The 11,688-nt window shown below is 40.9% G+C and overlaps 1 long non-coding RNA gene across 2 annotated transcripts; it reads right to left on the bottom strand.

The window, feature by feature from the left end:
• Positions 1 to 1,205: 1,205 nt before the first annotated feature.
• LOC129384588 (uncharacterized) lies at positions 1,206 to 11,217 on the bottom strand. Of its 2 annotated transcripts, none has more exons than XR_008612291.1 (5): positions 10,817 to 11,217; positions 9,724 to 9,849; positions 7,309 to 7,488; positions 4,780 to 4,864; positions 1,206 to 4,039 (listed from the first exon to the last, which is right to left on the bottom strand). It is a non-coding gene; the product is annotated as an uncharacterized lncRNA (long non-coding RNA). The 2 variants fall into 2 exon arrangements; XR_008612290.1 differs by having other exon boundaries at positions 7,309 to 7,483.
• Between the last annotated feature and the right edge of the window lie 471 nt (positions 11,218 to 11,688).

Raw genomic sequence — 11,688 nt, 5'->3', positions numbered from 1 at the left:
CAATGACCCCTCCTAGGGTAGTCACCTGAAGACTCACAATGGTGGTGTACGTGACTACCATGGCAAGAGTTGGTTAAACTACCTTTTGGGTGGTAACACGTACTCTCTTGGAAATGCAGTGTGGGCGACTCCCTCAGTACCGGTGACTCTCCCGCAAGAACTACGTACTGAGGTGTATGTATTACTCCCAAAGCAGGAGTTGATGTGACTACCTCAGCGATCCATGCAAGTACCCCTTTGTAGTCAGTGGTACCCTTTGGGATGGCAACAATGACCCTTCCTAGGGTAGTCATCTGAAGACTGACAATGGTGGTGTATATGATTACCATCACAAGAGTTGGTGAAACTACCTCCTGGTACTTAACCAGACCCTTTGCAGCAACTGCTGTGACCTCTGCCTGGGTAGTCAATACACTTCCATCAATACGCTACGCTAAGATGGAAGCTCACAACATAATAGATTTTAGTTTGCATGTGCAACAAATGCCTAGTTATTCAGCCACCATTATATGTTATGATAAACTGCAATACTATAAACAACTAAAAAGAACACTGAGCACATAGCACTACAGTGAGTGAAACACCAAGAGCAAATATTTCACTACTATCACTGTATTAGCCTCGAATGCATCAACAGACTATACCTGGCAAAAACAGAAGACAACAGTCTGATTTGCTAAATTGGAATCAATGGCCAACCTTGAGAAACACTATGCTTCAGTTTACAAGGCATACTAAACAGCTGCAATATGTCCTAACTGATGAGGTAATGTAGCATTTCAGGCATTTGAACAAGGATTTAATCCTTTGCCACGACAAAGGGCTCATTTATTTCAATATGCCATGGAGGCATACATGGACAGAGGAATTAAATTTCAATATTGATATTAAGCAACAAATTTACAATCTCACCAAATCAAAGCAATCATACAGCATCGATGCTAATGGAAGAAAAGAAATATGCCTAAAGACCAGATAAATGCAAAACCGGACATTATAAATAGCGCCAGTTCAATATCCACGTGGTGCCTGCATAGTAAGTACATCCCATAACATTTCAAATGTGCCACTTCTTGGCCATCATTTCATCCAATTTGTCAAAAAAGACTGTTGTCTCACCTCCTAAATGTTTCCGTTAGCACTGCCTCCATGTTTGCGTCAAATGCTGCCTGCTCCGGTTAAGATCTGAAAGAACAGCACAACTGTTAAAACTTTGTAAACATTTTATTCAATAAGAATATGAACACATCACAGTAACCTTTAGCAAGAGCACATATAGTAATCACAAAGAACACTTATTTCTTATAAGCAGAGAATCCAGTTTACAGCAGGAAGAGAGGATCCTGAGAATAGCTATAATGCATCCGTTGGTGTTCTCTTTGAATGAACCACAAATGGCCTTGCCATCAGGGCATATCACAAGCCTACACATGTGGATACACACTAGGCAGAACATATTTAAATAAGTATAAGGATATAAGTATAAGTTCATTTTCCAGATTCAACTGGAGGGTAGGTGTTTAGCAAAAAGCTGCCTACACAGCTTGACTGTGTCCAGAAAACCCCTACAAGCAGTAGCACACGAGTGGTACAGGAAATCTTCAACAGACACACATAGAATAGTCACATTCAATAAAGAGAAACATTCACTATTTATGCATACAGTCTAATAATCTTTGCACAAAATTTGAACAATAAATAATAAACGCTGAAATGGTCACACATATGTTGAGAAATAATAAAAGTAATAACCAAGCAAACATGCGGCATCTACTAGCAAAGACCTAAAATCACATTTCAACAAAATATTTCTGCAGCTCAGCTTTGATATACCCTTTTGTATGTTTATACGTGTTTAGAACATGGGGCAGGTTATAAAACATTTGTAATTTATAATTAGCGCGAAAACATGGTATATTCCATGTATTAATAGGTCTTGTGTGTATGTTAGCACGACACATGTCCAAAGATGCCAGAGTAGAATAAAAATCGGCAGTGGATGCCGTTGAAAAATAAATTTTTTGTGACAACTTAAAGTTATACAAATGATTGACGCGGACAATGTTATGTGCTTCAAAAGCACACTTGGAGGTAGTTGCATAATCAACATTAGCGATTATTCGAACAATTTTCTTTTGCAATACGAGAACCTTATTTATGTTTGTTTGGTCATTGTGGCCCATACTAAACTGCAGTAGTTAAGGCGAGAATGTACATGGCTTCACTTTGCTGTAAGTAATTTGAGACAACAGCTGTCTTCCAATAATAGGGCTTACTGCTGTGAACTTATAGCATAATGCCCTCTAATGTCACATTTTCACATGAAATCTACAGAATGTTTCTATTATACATGAATGAAATGCAAGCTGTGATTCTATGGGGGAATGGCACTGAGCTAATGCCTACTAAACAATCTGTGTAAGTGTGAATGACAGCATCATTAACAGGACTACCCTGCGGCTTTGCAAGGAGTCACTCCATCTCAGTAACATCAAAAGCGGGTAGCGCGCATCACAGAGATGAGACAAAGTTCCATATAAGGGCCAGAATTATGTAGTATTGTTTATTGATCAAATAATGCTGATTATGTTCTGTCAAGATAACAATGCCACAGAAAACAGCTAATTATAATGGCCGCCGGCAACTCAGTGCTGCGACATACCACGTCTAGCGACTGCATCATAACACATGATCCTTTTGTAATACTCTAATGGCACTTTCCTTTTGCAGCAAGCACTTAAAGTATTAAAGTACTGCAATGCACTTGCAAAGCAGAGTTATTTCCCCGTAGTGGGATCAAGACCACATAATAAAAAGGACACCACAGGTACAGCGTAGATGAAGTGTATTCTGCAGTACTGTATAAGTGCTGAAGCTTCCTTCTTGGTACTGCTGAGTGATTTTAATGCTGCCTAGTTCCTGTTTTGTGGTCTCACAAAGATTGTGGAATGATCAACACATCGCGACTAGAGTCGCTAAAGTTATACATTCACATTCATTGGAACCACTTTATTTGTTTAACCCTTTGATGACCACGCATATAAATACAAAACAAATTATTTTATACCTAAATGTGCAAAAGACATTGAGAATAAGCATAATCAACGAAAATAAAGGATATTTTGTAAAAACTCCTTTAGTAGTATGTCGGAAGTGGGCTTCTCCCCAAGCAACATATGACTGCGTTTGAAATCTGTACAGAGAGCTCTTTGCATATGTGTACTATAGGTGTACATTTCTTCGCATTGTGTGTCTGAGGTCACAACAGCAGGAGATCTTGCACTGGTCTGTCTCCTCTGACCATGCTTTCCAAAGAAAACGAGTCCCATGTCTTTTTTTTCCCATCCTGTGTTTCTGCTCTGAACTGACAAATGACACTTGCTGCCAGTCATTCAGTGTGGGCTCAATACATTTAACAAGGAACTTCTTACCCAATGCCAAAAATCAGCAAGAAAAATTCATATTTTTTGGTATGCTGTATGCAGAACTCCTCAATGAAGGGTTAAAACAACTGAAGTGTCAGAGCAACAAAGCCACACACTTTTCCCTACATCTTAGCATGTATATCAATATACATTACAGTACGAATGCTGTATTACTAGTCTATAAATGCATCTACCACTACATCTTGAACTAATGTTTCACTCTAGGTTGAAGGTGGCGATGCGATATGATATTTTGCTTCTTTGATCACCTACAAAATCTCTGATGACAGCATTGCAGATATAGTTGCTATAGCCGGATTGCATGTTTGCATTTGTTAAAGAAAAAATGTATATGAAACGAACAAGTACATCAAGAGAAGCAACTAAATGTTTCAACTAAGCCACATTACAAAGAAAGGAGAGTCAGTTTATCTAATGAAATATACATGCAAACTTGCAGCTGATCACCTGTATTCAAAATCCAGATTTTGAGCATGTGTCACAATTTCGCTTGCCTTTCTTGCTTTCACTTCTGCATCGACTTCAGGGCATCCTGGTGGCATTGACTTTCGCATGTTTTTGTACTTGTTTCTTAGGCACATATACCATGAGAACTGGAATGAAATGAAAGCAATTGACTTTACATACCTAATCAACAGTTCAATGACTTACAGTTTTCAGGTTTTGAAAGAAACTGCAAACACAGTGCAGTTAAACATGGAGTTGCCCTAACCGTAGCTTGCTTTTTGCACTGTTTCCTTTACATTCCATAATGTACCAAGAGAGCTATTTTAGCACACCTTTCAACACAATATCTGAGAATTACTTTCAGTATTGGTGTTGGTCAAAACTTTAATGCATGAAAACGGCTACAGGTACAAAAATATATTATTTAACCAAATACATATTTAGCTGAGCATGCAATTAATTTTACAAGAGGTAGCCATATGCATATCAGATGCAGAGGTGCTGTTGATATCTTCATATTTAGTTAAGCTGCAAAGCTTTAAAAGCACCACATCTCTACTCCATCACAAGCACACAGACCTGAACAGCTGCAATCAAGGATGGCTATAAACTTTACAAAGTACTAAGAAAGGCTTTGGCAGCATGCTTAACGTAAAAAAAATTAGGGGTTTTATGCGCCAAAACCACGATCTGATTAAGAGGCATGACGTAGTGGGGCACTCCGGAAATTCGGATCACCTGGGGTTCTTTAACGTACACCTAAATCTAAGTACACGGGTGTTTTTGCATTATGCCCCCATCGAAATACGGCTGCCTTGGCCAGGATATGCTTAACATGTAAAAGTGCAGAAGAAATAAAAAAAAAGTTATAAGAAAATGCTCTTACAGGGCCAAGGTGCAATGTGTCCCTCAGTGCTGGGTACTGGTTTACGAGGCTCCTTGCAGCAACATTGCACAATTTATTTGGGTACCTGATGTTTAAAAAAGCATGCATCAACCTTCGACATCAAACAATACACAAAAAACAATATGCAACAGTACTGTAGCGCAACCATTTCCATGAAATAATATCAAACAGTTGAACTGTGAGTCATCAGATGGGAGAATTTAAGTAAACTGCACCATGAAAGCATTAGGTGCATGACAAGACCGAGGTTAGAGAATTGATCAGATGGATTTGACACAGTCCTTTTGTCCTGCAATAGCCAAGATAAACTGATAATCATGACCAGAGTTCACAAACTCTTAAAATGCTTTCACCAAACAAGATGTTATAAAAGGTTTTAATTAATATTTCAAATTAGCTTATTACTAAAACATGCACACAAGGGAAAATTAGCCATGAATACAAACTTGAAGGAACATCTCCTATAGGAATTTACAAGGGCAGCTTATTAAGCTAATTGTTGATCCATTATCGTGAGTGTACAGTGCAAAGGTTAAACGAGGACAGACACAAGCACTGACTACCAATGGAGGTTTTATTGCTGAATACACACAATAGTGATATAGCTATCTGAAAAATAACTACTAAAAAGGAGAACAAAGCAGACCATGAAGAGGCACACGAAGAAGTGTAGAGTTGCATAAAAAATGCTGGCCGTAGGTTTGACTTCCCAGAAACTTGAGCTCTCTTTCTGATAAGGCAATGGATGGCTTGCTGATGCATGCACTCTGCTCCCATGCCAATTGTGCTACGGCAAGTATGAAATGGGTAATACCATGCCTTTGCTTGTGAATAACTGACATTCTTTCAAACCAACAAGTGCAGCCACGCATGCTAGTATGATGTGCCAAAAAAACTTTCTCTGCCATTGCGCACATTATATGCATGTTCGCACAACCTCTCATGAAGGCATCTGGCAGTCTGCCCCATATAACAAGCGCCGCATGAAAGAGAAATTTCGTACATAAACTTTTATGTGGAGTCACCATGCCAAATCTTGCGCTTGTCCTTGCAGATGCCTTTCTGACTGCCCCATCAGAAAAAGAGCTAAAGTTTTTTTGGAAGTCACGTGAACGGCCTGTATTTGTGATGCAATCTTACATTTTTTTTGTATCTCGATTTCTAGCGTAGTTCATTTTTTGCCCACTCGTCTGCTTTTCTTGTTTCTATCTTCAGAAGTTAATGTTTTTCAGATAGCTCTTTCACTTGCTTGTGTAAATTCGGCGCATTGAATAATAACATCTCAGTTGACAGTCGGCACTTCTGTTTATGTACTTGTTTACCTTTGTGGTGTACACTACCTATAAGAACTGTAACCAGCAGCTAAAGAAGCTTTATTCCACGTGTCATTCTAGCGCCCTCGCCCACTCATTAACCCAAGACTCATGGCAAGGAAACCACGGAGGACATTGCTCCATTGAAGCATGACATAAATTATGACTGAGTGTTAACCTTTCTGTAGCTTTCATGACTGTTTTTTGTGAAGAAAGAGGAATGGAAGTAGAAGAAATGCTGCTGGTGGTAACCGAACCCACAAATTTGACATGACGCATGCAACGCTGCACCAATTCATCTAGCCATGACTGTCTTTCCCTCCTGGTAGCCAAACCCCCCATATTTCATATGAAACAATGCAGCACTGTACGAATTCATCTAGCCACAACTGTCTTTCCATCCAATTCACTTGGTATTTGTATACCCGCATAAAATGTAGCGCTGGTAGTGTTAGGGTTCGTGTTGTTAGCCAGAATAAAGAAAATGGGCTCAGGGCTGCAATGTCGACATTGCCATTGAATATTTAAATTTCGAGGTCATGAGTGAACTGTAATTCAGAACTAGTCAACGATGTATCAGTTATAAAAACATTTCGAACCAACAATGCCATATACACTGCTAAACACTTAAAAAGGCACTACACAATTTGGACATTGTTCACTGCCCCAATGCAAAGCTTTAGGAAAACAATTCTTTTTCCCCTTCGTTATAGAGAGTTTTCAAGGGGAACTACGCAGCAACTAAGTTATAATCATGAATAAGACAAGAAAAACTTGTTTTGATTATAGACACCTCCCGCTTGCCTTAGTGACATAACCGCATGAGAATGGAGGGTAATACGCTTTCTAATTAAAATTGTGCTTACCATTCATATTGCAATACAAGGTTGGGAAAAATGCGTGACTGAACATAATTGAGACATTTGCTGTAGAATGAATGCTCATTAAGTACATTCTATCCCAACTTTATTTACATATGGCATAGGTTGGCAAGCTGGTGCACGAGTCGACTCACTCAGACTGCACGAGTCGACTCACTCAGACTGATCTCGAAAGTGAGTCTCAGTGAGTCCGACTGAGTCGAATTTCTGTAGGTCTTAGCCCGAATGAACCTGGCTGAATAGAATTTTGGTGAGTGTGAGTGAGTTCTCATTATTTTGCTGACCAATGCATCCAGGTAATTGTTGTGACTTACATTGTCCGAGATGACGAATTGTAGGCAATCCATTCAATTTTCTTTTGAAGATTGTCAGGCACGCCTCCTGCTGTAATATTTCAGAGGTGTGCAGCAATGTCAATGGGCATCGGAGGCAGTGTGTACGTTGACAATTCCTTGTGCTGTCCTTTGACTGCATTCTCCACATGTCCAGCTGCGCTACCAGACAGCATTAAAAAGAGAAGTGTTCATTGAAATCAACAAAATCCAGTGCTAGAAAAACAAAACATGTGGTATCACAGACTATCACTTCACATGCTCAAATTTACCTACTATATAGTTAGTGACGAACTAAGAATACAGGGAGGGCTCTTGATAAATATGGCAACATTTGCCATGGCAAATGGAGCCCATTGCTGTTCAAGGATAATGATATACGAACAGCAAAAATCACTGACTGAGACAACTGGCTCATTACAGCATGAATGGGCTGTTAAAACCAAATTTAAAGAGGAATTTTATCACCCCCTATACAGATACCTCCTTACCAACACACCATGATCCCTCTCCCCCTTTTCGCATTGGTACCATGCACAAGGAAGACGCATTATTGGTCCCTTCACAGACATTGGTACCATGAGCAAAAAGCTCCCCCACCAAGGTGAAATAAGCAACCATAGTGACGCACCTGCAAACATTCCTTCGGAGGAAAACTTGTTGCTAGCTACATCGTCTACAGAGTTACTGCTATGTGAAGGACAAATACTGGGCCATAAAGTGCCAAGTCCAGACTAGCATTGTCTTGGGACCAGCAACAGAGAACAAAAGCAGGGCAGATAAAGGCCAAGGATGATTTGATAGAACAAAAATATACTAGAACATTCTGGTTCTCAAATACACAAACTAGACCGCTTGTGTTTATCCAAACATTATTAACTCCCTATCACATTTCTGGTGGCTAATGAATTAATATTTCACTGAATGTATTTTTTCTGACAACTTCTAGGTGTCTTTGCTTATAAGCTTTTTTTGTGAAACATGGCTATTATTTGAAACAGGAAGTCAAATTTTCCCTCAGCATTACATAAATCTGAGCTACTGAGATAGATACAAATGTCAAGGTCGGATAAGACTTTGAAAGGTGATATGGAAGGATTGAGGAGTCACAAACATGATTGTGCTTCTTAAGCTCTTCATATATCATCAGTTATATTTGGGCTGTCTAGACTGCACAATATTTTAAAAAAATATTTTGCAGCTTATTGTTTTTATGTTTTCATAAATACACCTCATTTGTCATATCTATAAGTACAGAGCATTCCAATATTTAACAAGGACAGTGGTATGCTATAAAAGTAGAACTAGGACTATATAGATACATAAATACATAGGGGGAAAAACGTTTTATTTTTACATAGTGGAATTGCCCCTATGGCATGCATTTATTTGTTTACTAAATTCCCATGAGCTTATTCCCCAAAGTTAAGATACAACTACGGGCAGAAAAAGCTTTAGGACAGGAATGAGTGTCACTTGCTACTACTTTATTGAAAGCAAACAGGATCATATCTATAGGTGAAGGTGGCCATGTGCGCACTTACGTTTGCACGCAATACTCAAACAAGTTTGCATTATTATTCAGTCATACAGTGCAGAAACTGTCGTGCTGTTCAGTTCAAGGCACACATGTATCACTGACATAGACATCCCATTTCATGTTGATGAAACAGGCCTCCAATAATTCCCATGCAAACAATCTTTGCTTTTACCAAGGATGCGGATATGGGAAAGATATGGCTCACATGTGCGGTAATTGCAGTGCAGAGGCAAATGTGCATTAATCTTATTCCTGGCAGACAGCTCATGTTCCTTGCCAAATCGTTGATGCAACAGCCTGTCTGGCTGATATGCACCCTGTCGCAATTAAGTGGAATTTCGTACACCATACCGACCGCGCAAGTCACATACGGCCTTGTATAATTTTTACCACAAAGGGTCACCTTCTGTGGGTCTGAGATGCGTGGGCACAGGCCAGTAAGCTTCCGTGGAGCCAAGAAAATAATACTTTGTACCTGCTGGTCACTTTCTTCAAATCGTGGGCCACTTCATGCGTGTATGGAACAACATTCAGCCTTTTCTCCACTAGAGGCTTGGCAAGGGGCATCCAAGCGTTCTTTTTGGCTGTGACGCTCGCCTCCTTAAATCATGGGTTTGCGGAACTGCAATATTTCTATCTCAGCTATTAATGAGCCAATTTGAAATTTTCGCAGTAGAATGCTTCCAAGAGGGCACCTAACAACTTCCAGCGTATAATTCAATTAGCTATGTGGCCTGGTGAGGGGCTCTTTAAAGTACTGCTCAAATACCGGTATTATAGCTTTCCAGCATACGACAGGTTTTAATGTTATACAGAGTTAATGCATGAGTACAGATTAAATAAGATCGGGTGCATACGGCTTTTTTGGTGCCTCTGATGCTTCGGAGTGGCTTGGGGAGACAACCAAGTTAATCAATGCTCCATCACACACCGTCGTGCTTTCACCCATGTCGACGTAGCACTGGAACCGGTCGTTGGAAGATCTGAAAGCACACCCAGATGATTATCAATAGTTTTGCACATTCGAAGTGCAGTTGTGGACACTGAACAGGCATTGATTAATTAAACAGCCTTTTCTTATGGTTGCTGCACTGTCCCAAACAGGTTTGTTATTTAGCGCCATCACAGCACAGCACAGCACTAATCCTGCTGCCCATATGTGAGCTAAGTACAGGACGCATTAAGCTAACAAGGCTAAGCTTACTTATGCAATGTCAGCAACCATCAGCGTATAAGAACAGATGATTTCACAAAGATAGAACCATATTGCTGATTGCCCAAGGTTTTCATAGTCCTATTGCTGAAAATGCCAGCAATTTTTTTTCCTCAGTTGGTTCAATTTAACTTCATTGCTGCGTTAATGTTGCAGCGCTCAAATGATGACAAAGAAACAGGCAAACAACAAGACCGTTTTCCTCGTCTTGCCTGTTTTATTAGTTAAACGCTGCAAAAATTTGCAGAATATGGCATACTGCGACCAGTTATGCTAACTAAAGCACCATTACATTGACTGAAGCTGTTACTACTCCCTCTCCTACCAGATAGGGAAGCGATTGCACACCTGACCTCAATATCAATAGTAAACCAACTGCACAAGTTTTCAGAAGATGGAAGTCCTGAAAAGCCTAGTTTCCTTGCGGCTTCTCGACACGGCAATAATTATAGTTGAACAACGTTGTGTTCGTACGGGCAAGTATGCGCTATACTTCTCAATTTAAGGTCAAGTGCATTGGCTGCGACGAAACAAAAATATTAGTAGTTGGCAGCACAGTGAAGTGACACAGAGCGATTTCGTAACACTCGATCTGTCAGTTCAACGCGCGGCAACCGAACAGTTATTAATCGTGCTCGACATTTCCGCTACGCATACTGTTGCTACTTTGCCCATATGAACCAAACAATGACCAAATCCTCTTTGCGCTCCATAACGCGCAGTACATTTACGCTCACCTGTATTAGAAGGTCGTTGCCTGTCATCAGGTACACGAACACTCCCGTCCGCAAGTTTCGTGGAGTTCGGCGAGTTTCCGGGCGCCTGTGAGCTTCACTATTTTCTTTGATGGCCACTGCGAAACGAGGCAAGCCGCTTCTTCCGCACCAGTCGGCGAGCGTTCAGTTGAAGCCGGATCGGACGACATGCTGCCACCGCTGTCAGGTTTGACAGGCGCAACTCAAGCAAGAGGCAAACCGCTCCTTCCGCATCAGTCGGCGGGCGTTCAGTTGAAAGCGGATCGGACGACATGCTGCCACCGCTGTCAGATTCCACAGGAGCAACACAAGCAAGAGAGGAATGCCACTCGCGTTTAGATACTCGTTCACCGCCGTAGATTGCAAGGTGCCGTCAGAGCATCCCCGCGCTTCTCATAGTTGCGAATCCAAAGTCGAAGTAAATACGAAAGCCATAAGTCATGTGCTGGGTCCTGAATATTTCGCTGCGCGCGTTCGCAAAACATTTTTCGCTCACCGTTGCACTATCCTTGCTCAAATTTGGCAGAACGACCACATTTTGGTGTCTACTTCGTTTGGTATAACCCTTAACACAGTTAATTTCCTGATTTTTTTTTAATGCAAACTTACCGGCGCTCACGAAAATGCGAGCTGCTGCGGCGACGGAGCAAGAATAAACTTGTATCGCCGCCTGTCGTCAGCTGCAGAAAGCAGCATATCAGGGAGCGCTGCCACGTGTTGCCTGCTCCTGGAACAGGCGACCGTCCAACGTAAGACGCTGCTTTTTAAAGCTGACGGCAGGCGGCGACACAGGTTTATGCTTGCGCCGTTACGGCAGCTGTTTGCAGCCTAATGGGCGCAGGCAATCTTGCGTT

Source organism: Dermacentor andersoni, chromosome 5, assembly GCF_023375885.2.
Source record: "Dermacentor andersoni chromosome 5, qqDerAnde1_hic_scaffold, whole genome shotgun sequence".
Lineage (NCBI taxonomy): Eukaryota > Metazoa > Arthropoda > Arachnida > Ixodida > Ixodidae > Dermacentor > Dermacentor andersoni.
Note: the sequence above shows the minus strand (reverse complement) of the source record. Positions and strands in the feature narration are given on the sequence as shown.